A 15,549-nucleotide genomic window follows, 5' to 3' on the forward strand; every position below is an offset into this window, starting at 1 on the left:
AATTTTCCTGTTACTCCAGGGATCTCTTGACTTCCTTCTTTTTTCATTCCAGTTCTCTATAATGAAAAGGATATCTTTTTTGGATGTTCGTTCTAGAAGGTCTTGTAGGTCTTCATAGAGCCGTTCAACTTCAGTTTCTTCAGCATTAGTGGTTGGGGCATAGACTTGGATTACCATAATATTGAATGGTTTGCCTTGTAAATGAACAGAGATTATTCTGTTGTTTTTGAGATTTCATCCAAGTGCTTCATTTTGGACTCTTGTTGACTATGATGGCTACTCCATTTCTTCTAAGGGATTCTTGCCCACTGTAGTAGATATAATGATCATCTGAGTTAAATTCACCCTTTCCATTCCATGTTAGTTCACTAAAATGTCAATGTTCACTCTTGCCATCTCCTATGTGACCACTTCCAATTTGCCTTGATTCACAGACCTAACATTCCAGGTTCCTATGCAATATTGCTCTTTACAGCATCATACTACTACCATCACCAGCCACATCCACAACTGGGTATTGTTTTTACTTTGGTTCTGTCTCTTCATTCTTTCTGGAGTTATTCTCCACTGATCTCCAGTAGCATATTGAGCACCTACCGACCTGGGGAGATCATCTTTCAGTATGCTAACTTTTTTCCTTTCCATACTGTTCCTGGGGTTCTCAAGGCAAGAATACTCAAGTGGTTTGCATTCCTTTCTCCAGTGGACCACATTTTGTCCAATGGACATGAGTTTGAGCTAACTTGGGAGATAGTGAAGGACAGGAAAGCCTGCTGTGCTTTAGTCCATGGAGTCACAAAGAGTCGGACACAATTTAGTGACTGAACAACAATGACAAGAAAGCATGCCAAAACGTAATGAGTTTAAAATAGTCATTCCACGTGCTCATAATTCAGTGAGTCCATCTACAAAGTTTGTTAACAGTCTTTTCTAGCTAATTAATGAGGTCACTCATGACACTACAGTCCATCTGTGGGTTGTGTAGGGCTGGTTGGTCTAGGAGTCTGATCAGGGGTGGCTCATTTCCCAATTTTATCTTCCAGTAGGCTGGCCTAGGCTTCCTCACATGGTGACCTCAAAGCAGCAAGAGAGAAAAATAGGAGCTACAAGGCCTCTCAAAGCTTACTATCAGAACTGGCTAGTCATTCTAGAACATTCTATTTGTCAAAGCAAGACTTAAGACCAGCCCAGAGTTAAGGACATGGTGAAGTAGACTCTAAGTCTTGATGGGAGGAGTTATAATGTGTTCATTCTGAATTGTTATAGATATTAAATCAATATATGTAGAACAAAGAAAAGGATTAGTAAATAGAGGAAGAGAACAAAGACAAAAAAGATGAGAAAGTGACAAAGAAGGGGAAAAAGGGAGATAAAGAATGTTTTCAGACATATTGAAAAGTAAAATACAGGAAAATATTCAGGGTATAATAAACCAGTGCCCTTAAAGCAGAGAAAAACATTAGTAAATTTTAAATAAAGTAATGATCATAACTTTAAAAACCATGAATCTCAACTATACTTATGACATTCAACCTGTTTCAGTTGTCTAAAGTTATGCAGAAAATTAGCCCAAACTTTGTGGCAACAAGCAACCATCTATTATGCTCACAGATTCTATGGGTCAGGACTTTGTAAGAGCTTGGCTGAGGGAATTTTCTTGGGCATCTATCAGTTGCAGTCAGGTGTCAGTTGGAAGAGTTTTCTCAAAACTTGTCTGAGGCCAGAAGCTCTATTTCCAATGTGGCTGATTCTCATGGCTGATAATTGGTACTAGTTGTTGGCCCAGGACCCCATTTCTCCACCAGTGCCTCTCCAGTGATAGAGAACTCAGGAGAAAACAAACCTGCTAACAATCTTGATATTGAACTTCCAGCCTCCAGAAGTGTTAGAAGATAAAAATCTGTTGTTGAAGACACTGTTTGTGGTATTTTGCTGTAGCAGCTCTAGAAAACTAATGCTCCCAGCAATATTTAAACTATATTTGAAATTAACAAGAAAACTGGTTGGTAACTTAAATGTTAAAATTGGATTCCCTCTTTAGGGATTTAGATTCCTTGTCCAGTAATTAATCTTTTGTTGTTCAGTTGCTAAGTCATGTCTGACTCTTTGCGACCCCATGCACTGTAGCATGCCAGGCTTTCCTGTCCATTATCTCCCAGAGTTTGTTCAGATTCATGTCTGTTGAGTCAGTGATGCCATCCAACAATTTCACCCTTTGGGATAAATTTTTTGACACGTCTCGATATAGAGATAACTATGGCATAAATTGTAATAGCCAGGGACTTGGATTTGTGTTAACTTTAAATAATCAATATTTGGCAATCTTAGCATTTCATCCAAATTTCTCATATATTTCCATGCCTTGTCTGTCTTTTTTTTTTTAATTAAGATATATTTTTCAAAATAGGCTCTTAGAATTTCTGTTTTGAAGTGCAAGTATGCTTTTCAAGCTGTGGCCATTATTGAAACCAGAGTTCTACGACCATCTGAAAAGCTATAACAAAGGGAGGGCAGTTGGGTAGGAAATGCTTTTTCTGGTTGCCAGTGGAGATGGGAAACTGTCAGGCTGTTTCATGTGTGTACTGCCCAGCAGGTGGCCCTGCCTAAAGCTTCTTGTCTTCCAGACAATTGTTTTCAAAGAGAGCAACCTTCTTTTGCAAAAGTCCCCAGACTAGCAGAATTAGGCCCCTTTGATATACCTACTTCCTCTCAGTTGTATTTACCTAAGAAATTTTACGCACAGAAAGGAAAGAATAGAAGAACAGTCAGCTACAAGACAGGAGTGAGATTTTGTTGTCACTTTCTTTAAAGTGTCTTAAAACACAGCTGAACGGAGAAGGATTATGGGGCAGTAAAATACTGTTCAAAATATTCAGTGAATGAATAGCATAAGACATTTATCATAAAAATAACACTAACCAAAGAAATAATTCCCTCACTGAAAGCAACCACAATTAACTTTAATATGACTATGAACAATCTGTTAATAAATGGTACTCTCATGGTCATAAAACATTTTACTTTTGTTGAGTTTTAAAAGAGTGTCCCTTCATAAGGGTAGTAGTCATTTGTCACTGGAGTTTTAGTTGTTAACATTTGTCACAGTTTCTCAGAAATAAGTCATTGTAGCCAGTACTATTGCCTAGAGGGTCCCATGGATGGAGGAGCCTGGTGGGCTGCAGTCCGTGGGGTCGCTAAGGGTCGGACACGACTGAGCGACTTCACTTTCACTTTTCACTTTCCACTTTCACACAATGGAGAAGGAAATGGCAACCCACTCCAGTGTTCTTGCCTGGAGAATCCCAGGGATGGGGGAGCCTGGTGGGCTTCCGTCTATGGGGTCACACAGAGTCGGACACGACTGAAGTGACTTAGCAGCAGCAGCAGCAGCTTATTATCTATATCTTAAATTTATCCTAGGGTTAATTCAGTTTTTAAAGTCTAAACCTTGAGTGTGTTGATTTTACTCATTAGGACCAGAAAAAATATATCATTTTTGTCATAATATTCTAGTTTTTAGAGTCTTGTCTATGTGATAGATGTGTGTTATTCAAATTAGTTAGACCATTAGCCAACAGAAAAGAAGTAAAGAAGTGGAACAGTTTGTATTTTTTAAAGTGAGATCTGGAGTTTAGAAAGTTCAATTCTGGTCCCAAAAGAGTTACTACCAACTATATGATGCTTAAAAACTCACTTTGCATCTTTCAATTCAAAGATTCTTCCTTGTCTAATATATCACCTGCCCCCAAAAGAGGGCTTCCCTAGTGGCTCAGTGGTAAAGAATTCGCCTGCAATGCAAGAGCCACAGTAGACATGGGTTTGATCCCTGGATTGGGAAGACCCCCTAGAGAAGGAAATGACAACCCACTTCAGCATTCTTACCTGGAAAATTCCATGGACAAAGGAGCCTGGCGGGCTATACCATCCATGGGGTAGCAAAGAGTTGGACATGACTGAAGTGACTTTGCATGCATACCCCCAATTGAAGAAGCTACCACATTTACCACCATTTACAAAATGGCTGCTACTCCTGGTTCCAGCACTGTGCCTGGTGAAGAGGCAAAAAACAATTGTTATGCAGCTAAGGGGACACAGTAGACAGCTAGAAGAAGAACATGCTGAAGGTCCAGAGTCAGAACACACTCCAGCATGGTGCTCACACCATTGGAGGAACTGTCTGGAGGAAAGAAAAGACAAGTGGTCCATAAAATGATACCCAAAACACAAAACATATAAGAAAATGAATGATGGCATGTGAGTGCATGCGCACATACACACACATACACACAAAACCCTTCCTGGGACTTAGGAAACAACAACATGATTTTTTAATTAAAAAAATATGATGGTGAACCAAAGAGGGAACAATGACAATACAAATGAATGATCAAGTCGGGGAGAGATCTCGTAATACAGAGGAAGAAATCCAAATATAAGGCAAAATATGAAAAGATATACAAGAACTGGATGACAAGAGAACATCATGATAGATTCAGGAGAGAATCACTACTCTATTGATAAATATCCACAAGCAGTATCACTGACATAAAGATCAGGGACAGGGTCACAACTGCTCGGGTAAATCAAACAAGTTGTGCTCATCTAAAGAATTCAGAAGAACATCAGAGGAGTCATAGTACCCAACAGAGAGAGCACCATTCTCTGAGGAAGACGCACATCTCCTGGCCTCCAAAGGTCTTAGTCAAGCCTATTCGGTTGTAGTTAGCATCCACACCAATCAAGTTCACATCAGACTGTCTGAAAGCATACTTGTCCTCTTCTAAGCCTGGCCTGATACACATAAGCCAAGAGTGCTCCAGGATGGAGCATTGTCTGGAAGCCTGCCAGAGACCTCTTCACCTGGATCAAGTACACCTCATTAATCTTGAGGTACACAATGCACCATATGATTGCTACAGGACCATACTCAATACTCTTGCAGCCTGTACAGCCTAACACAACTTGATCTAATTACCTTCTTGAATGCTGAGCCGGTTCCCAGGGGTTTCTAGGAGACTCCAACTATAGCACCTGTCATCCTGCAAGAGAATGGGAAAACAGGAGTTCCGGAATGAGGAAAAGAAACAGATGCTGGAAAGGAAATCACTAAGCCGGTAACTTTTAAATTTTTCTCTAAGCAGAGAAAAGACTTGAATTTTCAGACTAGAAGGGCTCAGAGAGTTCTAGGAAGGGCTTATCAGAAAAGATGTGTGTGGGAGCTAAGTCGCTTCAGTCATGTCCAACTCTGTGCGACCCTATGGACTGCAGCCCACCAGGCTGCTTTGTTCATGAGATTGTCCAGGCAAGAATACTGGAGTAGGTTGCCATGCCCTTCTCCAGGGGATCTTCCCAACCCAGGGATTGAATCCTCGTCTCTTACATCTCCTGCATTGGCAGGCAGGTTCTTTACCACTAGTGCCACCTGGGAAGCCTATCAGAAAAGGCACATGTTAATTAATACTATATTCAAGGAGCTATTTTAAGCTTCCAAAAGAAATGTTATTTTCAAAGAAGAGCAAAGACATTTAGGATTGAACTTTTTATCTGCTACACAGGAATTAAGAAGGGATTCGATCATTTACCAGTGTCAAAAAAAAAAAAAATAGAGAGCTGTGTAGATATACAAGGATTCAAAAATATAAAAAAGGTGTGTTCCATTGGAGGCAATTACTAGGCAAAGGATTCTACCCAAACAAAAAATTAACCAGAACAGAAACCTCAAAAAAGGAGAATACAAGATGAGAGAATTACTGAGAACACTCCCTCTGCATTATTTATATTCTCTGATCGATGTGGGGACTGATGAGTCAACTTGAACCACGTATACAAGTTTCAAATGATGTTTTGGGAATTAAAATTCCTTTGCAGCAAACTCAATAGCTCTTCATTTCCAGACATTTTATTTGATACTCGAATATCTCTGCTCTATAGCAAGACATTCCTTAACTTGATGTCAAAATGAATCTTTTAAAATGTGCCCCAGATACATTTTGCTTGATGATTATAATCTTCCAAACACAGGACTTTGACAAAATAGTCCAAGTTAATTATAACAGGAAGAACAATAAAAGGAGTAGCTCTCTCAAGCTGTAAGTATGAAAGAAAAAGAAGATCCTCTTCTCAAAAGTATGTAGTACAAAGTTAAAATATTAGTCAGTGATCAGGAACGAAAAACAATCCCAGTCTTTCTCAGAGTACAGTGTGAAGCTGTAGTGTCTGCCAGCTGTGTTTCTTTTTTTTTTTTCATTTGTTCTTCCTTTGAGAGAATTTGCAAAACAAATTCTTCATACATTAGATCTCCTTCATAGACTCTTAAAAGTGTTGGGACCATAGACACAAAATGTACCATAAAACTTTCCTTTATATTTCACATAGTTCCATGGGAAGGAATTTATGCAAATCTTAGTCACAGACAAAACATATCCTGGTGACATCATGATCTCACTGAAAACTTTCCAACACTAAAAAAAAGAATGTTTCTTCCATCATACCCTCCCCCACCAGTGACAACAGGCACTTCCAGCTGTTGTTTTTAGAGAAGGGAGACTGTGTGTGTAAGCACCACCCTGTTTTTGCTGGTCTCATCCTCCAGCATATTTTCAGAGTGCTAAAATCACTTCCTCATGTTATGGTCGAGGCTGGGGCTCTTTGTTCTATAACTCCTTTCTGATTAAGATTTTCAAGAAGTTATTAAAAATAATAAACAAAGAATTTGGAGCAAATGTTGTTAAGAGATACACATATTCTTGCTCGCCATCCTGACAAAATTCTAAACAGTTGAAAGCTGTTATAACAATGAATCTATAATTAAAAGCATAAGCCAAATAAATTAAAACCATTAAGAATTTCATCATAGTAAGATATATCAAATTCAAAACAAGATTGTAAACCGATTTTGGTGGGGACATTGTAAACGTCATACTTCCTAACTTCATCATTGTGGTTTTAAGTAGAAATTTTTTGGCCAGTGCAAATTTAAAAATATGGAATGCAATCATTTTCTTCTTAGAGGAAAATATCCCTACCAGTACGATTGTTATTATAGTGCCTCGTAACAAACTCTTCACCACTTCAGCCCAAAATCCTGAAGAGAATTAGTGAAAACACAGAAAAATGTTTTCTGTCCCTTTTAGGCCCAAAAGAAGTTTCTGAACTCCCTGAGCGGGGGCCACAGTGCCTAACACAGTGTCTGCTTGTAGTTTTACAATATGTAGTGTTACGTACCCTAATTTGAATGTGCAGTGATTCTTGGAGAAACAGGTCAAATGTAGGTACGTATTTTTTTCTTTTTGCATAAACAAAACCACAATCTGAAATAATGAGTCTCTGTTGTAAAAAGGTTTGTTTTGTTTTATTTTTAACTAAACATCTATTACATGGCAATTCATTAGACTAGGATTCAGAGGGTGAAAATCTATTGCCAGATGCTTCATAGGCCCATCTGTTTAACCAACAGTGACAAGGATAACTTTAACAGCCTGTTAAGGATGAGTTAGAAGATGACTGGTGGAAATACTAAAAAAAATTTTTAAAAAGCAAAAGGCTTCACTTCTGATGTTCTCCTTTAGGTTTTTGGTTACTTAACTTTTGCTTGGTTTCTTTCTCTGTACAACTAGGGAGTCAGACTTGAATTGGTGGTTTTCCAGTTCTTTTAGTGGTACAGTCATTGTTCAAAGAGCCCTGACAGAGACACACAGGCAGGGGAGCCGCTGTGATTAAGGCAGCGTTGTTCTCAGAGTCCCAGCTGTGGGTCCAGCTGCTCTGGCGCAGAGGCTGAGAAGGCCCCAAACACAGTCTGACCAACAATGCATTAGACAATTAAGAGACTATAAACATTTATAACTTTATAAGAAATGATGGAAGGGATGAGGAAACAAGTGCCTAATAGTGCCTATCTCCAACTTTAAAATGCTACTTTTAGTTTTTAGTTACATTATTTCAAAACAATGGTTGAAATTTGTTCATTGCCACTTTTTACAAGTTAATTTTTAATAAAATAGACGCAGAGGATTTTTATCATCTCTGAGTTGTAGCAGTTTCTTTATATCCATTTCAGGGAGGTAATTTTGATGATACTCCTTGCTGCCTGTGAAAGAAAGTGTTAGTTGCTCAGTCGTGTCGGACTCTTCACGGCCCCATGGACTGTAGCCCACCAGGGTCCTCTGTCCATGGCAAATTCTGGAGTAGGTTGCCATTTCCCTTCCCAGGGGATCTTTCTGACCCAAGGATCAAACCCACATCTTCTACATTGCAGGCAGATTCTTTCCCATCTCAGCCGCCAAGGGAAGCCCTTGCTGCCAACCAACATCTATTTCTCCCTCTTCCTTTCTAATAAAACCTGAATATTTTTCAGCATTGCACTGTGTCCACTTCAAACTAATCACTTAGTTGATATTGTCCAAGTGCAAAATTCTGGCCAGTGAGATGAAAGCAGAATACTAGGCAGGGGTTTCAGGAAAGCTATTGTTTTATTGATTTTTTTTTTAAAGACTCATTTATCATTAATTTGTTGAGTGAATTGGTGTCATACATCTTTTACTCCCCACCCTTTGTTACTGAAACAAACGTTGGGCCACTCTCTTGTCCATGCACAATAAAGCCAATACCATCAGATTCTTGCTGTACTACCACGTCCCCTACTCCCCCCCACCACATATACCCCTCATCAAACCACACCTGTGTTCTCACAGCAAATGCCCTAAGTGGGTGGAGAAGGGAAAAATACAAGCCCGATTTACAGATTGCTGGTACTAGCAATAAGGGTACTATTACTGTGTTAGTCTGTTCAGGGTGGCCCCAAAGGACTGTGGTGGGGAGAAGTCTTTCCCCACAGGTGGAAAAAACATAAAACACATCTCACTGTCTTTTTTTTTCCCCTGGAAAAGGAGAAATGGCCTAAGGTGCAGTTCCAAGCTGAGTCATAAGCAGTTGGCTAACAATAGGGCAAACGATTAGGAAATTGGAAGGAAGGATTCTGGACAATTGGTGACAGCAATAACTGAGGATTGGCCTAATGTATTCGTGTTCCATAGAAATGTTCCTCAAAATACTGTCACTGTACTGGAAGCTGTTAGTAATCAGAAATGGACAGTGTGCCCTTTGATCAGTCTGCGTCCTGTCCGTCCTCCACCTCACTGTGTGCCCAACGAGATACTGATCTCTGGAATTCCTACAGAATAATGGTAGTCATGTGTCCTAATATGTTTGTCAAAACCCACAGACCGTCCCATACTAAGAGTGAACCCTAGTGTGACTGAACCCTGGGTGATAATGATGTGTCAGTTTGGGTCCATCAGTTGTAACACATGTACCACTGTGGTAGGGGATGTTATTAGGGGCAGAGGCTTCTGTGTGTGCGGGTACTGGGAATTCTGTACTTTCTGCTCAGTTTTGCTATGAACCTAAAATTGCTCTAAATGATAAAGTCCATTTTTTAAAAGTATGATCTGCTTAACACTTCCCTTCATAAAGATTGACCCAGCTCTCATTTGGAACCATAATCTGGTGAGAACAATACCCACAGGTATCAAATAGTGGGAAGCAATTTGTCCTCCTGGGTAATACATAACTTGTGACTGACATTTGTTTGGTAAAAACGTTCATGATAATGCATACAATGTTGCTTTGAACAACAACAACAACAATACTCACTTTAGCTCATTACATAGCAGCCCAAAATGAAATGTGAAATTTAGCTCTAGCAACTTTGAAAAACTGAGTTAAAACGTGGGTGGATTAGAGAGACAGGGCTCTTTACCCAAAATTGATTTCTTTGGAAAGAACATAAAGACGTGGAAAATTAATAACTGATCCTGAAGAGCAAGAATTGAAATTTGTGGGCAATACTTCAAGAAACTGGAGCAATATATTCTTTGCAAGGAATAAAGACCATCCAACAGGACCCATGTAGATCAAGTTTGGCTGAGGCCCCTCTAGGTGACTAAACTCAAAACTTTAAAACCAAATTTAAAGAGAAAGGAGACAATTACAGATAGGAAACAAAGTGAAGAGAAATAACTGTTTTCAGTTTTTCTTTATGATAAATTATGCTACTCTGAACACTTTTCTATAAACATATAATTCTCTTTATTTTTTTTATAATATTAAGACTTTCATTCTAACTTCCCATGCACAAAAAGGATAAAAACAGAATAATACAATTCCAAGAATAGTAATGATGTATTTGAACAGGTTTTAGAGTTTCAAAGATTTTGCTTGCTTGCCTTTGCTTTTTTTGGTTGTCTGTTTGTTGAGGCATAGTTGATGTATAATATTATATGTTTCAGGTGTACAACATAGTGATTCACAATTTTTAAAGGTTATATGCCATTTATAGTTATTATAAAATATTGGCTATAGTCCCTGTGTCCCTGTGTTGTATGGAATATCCTTGGACCATATTTTTTCTGTACATAGTAGTTTGTACCTCTTAATGCCCTACCCCTATCTTGCTAGTCCCACTTCTCCCTCCCTTCTGGTAACCACTAATTTATTCTCTATATCTGGGAATCTGTATCTTTTTTATTATGTTCCCTAGTCTGTTTTATTTTTTTGGATTCCACATTTAAGTGATATCAACAGTATTTATCTTTCTCTGTCTGACTTATTTCACTAAGCATAATACCCTCCAAGTTCATCCATATTGTAGCAAATGACAAAATTTCATTCTTTTTTATAGCTAATTAGTATTCCATTGTATACATATACCACATCTCTTTATCCAATCATCTTTTGATAGACACTTAGGTTGCTTCCACATCTTAGCTGTTGTAAATAATGCTGCCAAAAACATTGGCATGTTTAGTTGTTCAGTCATGTCTAATTCTTTGCAACCCCATGGACTGCAGCACACCAGGCTCCTACTGGAGAGGGTTGCCGTTTCCTCCTCCAGAGGATCTTCCCAACCTAGGGATTGACCCAGGTCTCCTGTAGTACAGGTAGATTATTTACTGTCTGAGCCAACGGGGAAGCTCTATAAACATTGGGGTGAAATGTATATTTTTGAATTCGTGATTTGGGGGTTTTGAGAATATATATACTCGGGCACGGAATTACTGGGTCATATGATAGTTCTGCTATTGGTTTTTGTGAGAAACCCTCATACTGGTATCCACTGTGCTGCGCCAGTTTACATTCCCACCAGCAATGTACGAGGTTTCCCTTTCCTCCATATCTTCGCCAACATTTGTTATTTGTGCATTTTCTTAATGATAGCTACTCTGACAGGTGTGAGGTGATGCAGTTCCTCCTTATTTTGGATGGTTACTCTTGGCTGTTACCTACAATAAATTTACTCATTTATAGCGTATGACATCATTATTACTCTTTTTATTCATTCTAAAATGATTGTTTGAATTTATAATGCCAAGGGCAACAAAGAGGAATGCCAGTTTCAACATATCCTTAAGAATACTGGGGCATACTGCCTCTTTTTATATTTATATCTGCCTATCTATCTATCCCTCTGGGCTTCCCAGATGGCTCAGTGGCAGAGAATCTGCCTGCCAAGGCAGGAGATGCAGGAGACACAGGTTTGGTCCCTGGTTCAAGAAGATCACCTGGAGAAGGAAATGGCAACCCCCTCCAGTGTTCTTGCTGGGATAATCCCATGGACAGAGGAGCCTGGAGGGCTATAGTCCAATGGTTTGCAAAGAGTACGACACAACTGGGTACACAGACATCTATCTATGTATATCTATTATATACCTATAATTTGATAGGCAAAAATTTATCTCACAGTTCTACTTATTCATTAATTTAATCAATATTTATTGACTACTATGTTGCAACTATTATTCAAGTTGCATTTCTTTGAGTTATAAGATTCTATGGCCCACGTTTATTTTGACTAACTATGTCTTCTCCTTGGATCTGACAATCATGTTTTACTTTTTGTGGTTGACAATCATTTTGCCATGAATCTAGATTTGTTCTGGCTGATTCAGTGAACTCCTAGTCACGCAGGAGGGAAATTCTTATGATCTTAGAAGCAATAAACAAGAAAGGAAATGATTGTTCAACTGGACAATAGGTTTTAGAAAAATAATTTCAAAGGTTGAGAGGAAAATAGAGCATGATTCCACTGTATCTTATCATCTGCTTTCACAGAGACTAGTGAAGTTCTGAACACACAAAGGACCCTTGGCAAGTATGCTACTTGCCTTCTTTGTAACCCTCCATGAGACTCTTTTACCCTCTTCTGAACCTCACTTTCTTTAGTCAGTAATGCGGATGAACATCATGCCTGCACAAGAGGAAGCATCAAGGAGAAAATGGGAGAATTCATTTTATCATCTAAACAGCATTTTAGGAATGCGAGGGATGAAGAGTAGGAACCTGTGTTCATGTTTCCATTCTCGAATAAAATGCTGAAATTCAGAATGCTGGAAAGCCTTGCTAGTTTTCTCACTGGAAGTTTTCTATTGAATAAAGTCGACAGTCTACATGGTGGAAGAAGATATTTTCCTGAAGCGAAAAACATTCTTTTTCACTTTATTTTGTGTAAAGTTTATTCATTTTGAATAGAAAAGATAAAGCTAGTGAACATTTTAATTTTTCCTGAGCTTGACCTCGTACGAAAAGCAGATGTTCCACCATGGACCAAAAAGGAATTAAAAGAGCAGAGAATAACACTATGAATTACTGACAATGACAAAGTTGCACCAGGCCCCTTACCAGACACCAGAGAATTTGAAATAGTAAAAGACTAAGCAATAATTTAACCTGAGTCCATGAAGTAAAATAGTCTAGATAATTAATACCTGTTTGGTTATTATATATTATGCTTTGATTGTGGAATTTGATATGTGAATATTTTCTTAAGGATTTTTTGAAGGAGATTGGTCTATGGTTTTCTTTTCTTGTGGTGTCTTTGTCTGATATCACAATTGTGCTATCATCATAAAACAAGTAGAGAAGTGTGCTTCATCTATTTTGGGGGAAAATTGTATAAGATTGATATTATGTCATCCTTAAATTCAAGAGAACTCACCATTAAAACCAGAAGGCTTAGTATTTTCTTCACATGAAAGTTTCTGGTATATGATTCAATTTTTCTGATGGATATAAGGCATTTATATTTCCTGTTTCACCTGGTATCAGAATTGGTAAGGTTGTATGTTTTTAATGAATTTGTCAACTTTATCTACCATGCCAGATTCATTCACAAAGTTTTCCATAGTATCTAAAATCCTTCTGATTTCTGTAGAATCTGGAGTAATATCAGTTCAGTTCAGTTCAGTTCAGTCACTCAGTCGTATCCGACTCTTTGCGACCCATGAATCACAGCACGCCAGGCCTCCCTGTCCATCACCAACTCCCGGAGTTCACTCAAATTCATGTCCATCGAGTCGGTGATGCCATCCAGCCATCTCATTCTCTGTCGTCCCCTTCTCCTTCTGCCCCCAATCCTTCCCAGCATCAGAGTCTTTTCCAGTGAGTCAACTCTTTGCATGAGGTGGCCAAAGTATTGGAGTTTCAGCTTTAGCATCAGTCCTTCCAATGAACACCCAGGATTGATCTCCTTCAGAATGGACTGGTTGGATCTCCTTGCAGTTCAAGCGACTCTCAAGAGTCTTCTCCAGCACCACAGTTCAAAAGCATCAATTCTTTGGCGCTCAGCTTTCTTCACAGTCCAACTCTCACATCTATACATGACCACTGGAAAAACCATAGCCTTGACTAGACGGACCTTGGTTGGCAAAGTAATGTCTCTGCTTTTTAATATGCTATCCAGGTTGGTCATAACTTTCCTTCCAAGGAGTAAGCGTCTTTTAATTTCATGGCTGCAATCAGCATCCGCAGTGATTTTGGAGCCCAAAAAATAAAGTCTGACACTGTTTCCATTGTTTTTCCATCTATTTCCCATGGAGTAATATACTATCTTTCAAATCCTAATCTCAGAATTTTGTGATTTCTCTTTTTATCAGTCTTCCTAGAATTTATATATTTTATTAACTTCTAAAAAAACTAACTCCTGGTTTTGCAAAATTTTTCAGTTGTGTCTCTTCTCTGTTTGAGTTCTGATCTTATTTCTTTCCATCTATGAATTAAATTTTTATGTCTTTTCTAGGTTCTTAAAATAATCTTATGATTACCTTAATCACAATCATAAGGCTCCTTAAAGTAGAAAATTTAATTATTAATGTTAAGGCTTTCTCTCATTCTAATATAAATATTTAATGGTAAAAATTTCCCTTATATACTATATAAGCTTCGTGTCACCAGTTTTGGAATGTTGTAATTTAAACAGCATTTGGTTCAAAATATTTTCTGATTAATGATTTCTTCTATGATCCATGTGTTAATCAGAAGTTGACTGTTAAATTTTCAAATATTGGAACTTTTCTAGATATCTTACTGAACAATAACTTAATTTCATATGGTCACAGAATATAATTACTAATACTGTCTTGTCTTTTGAACATCACTGAGACTTATTTTGTGGCTCGGTATGATTTATCCTGGATCGTAGTTCATGTACACCTCTAAAGAATGTGGATTCTTAACTTGTGTTAAATGTTCTGTAAATGTCTGTAAGGTAGAGATTGATGTTGTTCAGTCGCTCAGTGATGTCCAATTCCTTGTGACCCCATGGACAGCTGCAGGCCAGGCTTCCTTGTCCTTCACCATCTCCTGGAGTTTGCTCAAACTCATGTCCATTGAGTCAGTGATGCCATCCAACCATCTCATCATCTGTTGCCTCCTTCTCCTTCTGCCTTCAATTTTTCCCAGAATCAGGGTATTTTCCAATGAGTCAGCTCTTCACATTAGGTGGCCAAAGTATTGGAGCTTCAGCTTCAGCATCAGTCCTTCCAGTGAATATTCAGGGATGATTGCCTTTAGGCTTGACTGATTAGGTCTCCTTGCAGTCCAAGAGACTCTCAAGGTCTTCTCCACAGTTTGAAAGCATTGTTTCTTCAGCACTCAGCCTTCTTTATGGTCCAACTCTCACATCATACATGACTACTGGAAAACCATAGCTTTGACTAGACAGATATTTGTCAGCAAAGTGATGTCTCTGTTTTTTAATACACTGTCTAGCTTTATCATAGCTTTTCTTCCAAGAAGCAAGTGTCTTAACTTCATGGCTTGCAGTAACAGTCCACAGTGATTTTGGAGCCCAGAATAATAAAGTATGCCACTGTTTCTATTTTTTCCCCATCTATTTGACATGAGGTAATGGGACTGTGGAGAAGGGGACGACAGAGAATGAGATGGCTGGATGGCATCACCAACTCTGTGGACATGAGTTTGGGTGAACTCTGGGAGTTGGTGATGCACAGGGAAGCCTGGTGTGCTGTGATTCATGGGGTTGCGGAGAGTCGGACACAACTGAGTGACTGAACTGAACTGAATGGGACTATGGCTGGATGGCATCACCAGCTCAATGGACATGAGTTTGGGTGAACTCCGGGAGCTGGTGATGGACAGGGAGGCCTAGCGTGCTGTGATTCATGGGGTCGCAAAGAGTCAGACACGACTGAGCGACTGAATTGAACTGAACTGAACTGAATGGGACTAGATGCCATGATCTTAGTTTTTTGAATG

Source organism: Moschus berezovskii, chromosome 19 (genome assembly GCF_049115385.1).
Source record: "Moschus berezovskii isolate FMDL1 chromosome 19, NW_MosBer_1.0, whole genome shotgun sequence".
NCBI classification, from domain to species: Eukaryota; Metazoa; Chordata; class Mammalia; order Artiodactyla; family Moschidae; genus Moschus; species Moschus berezovskii.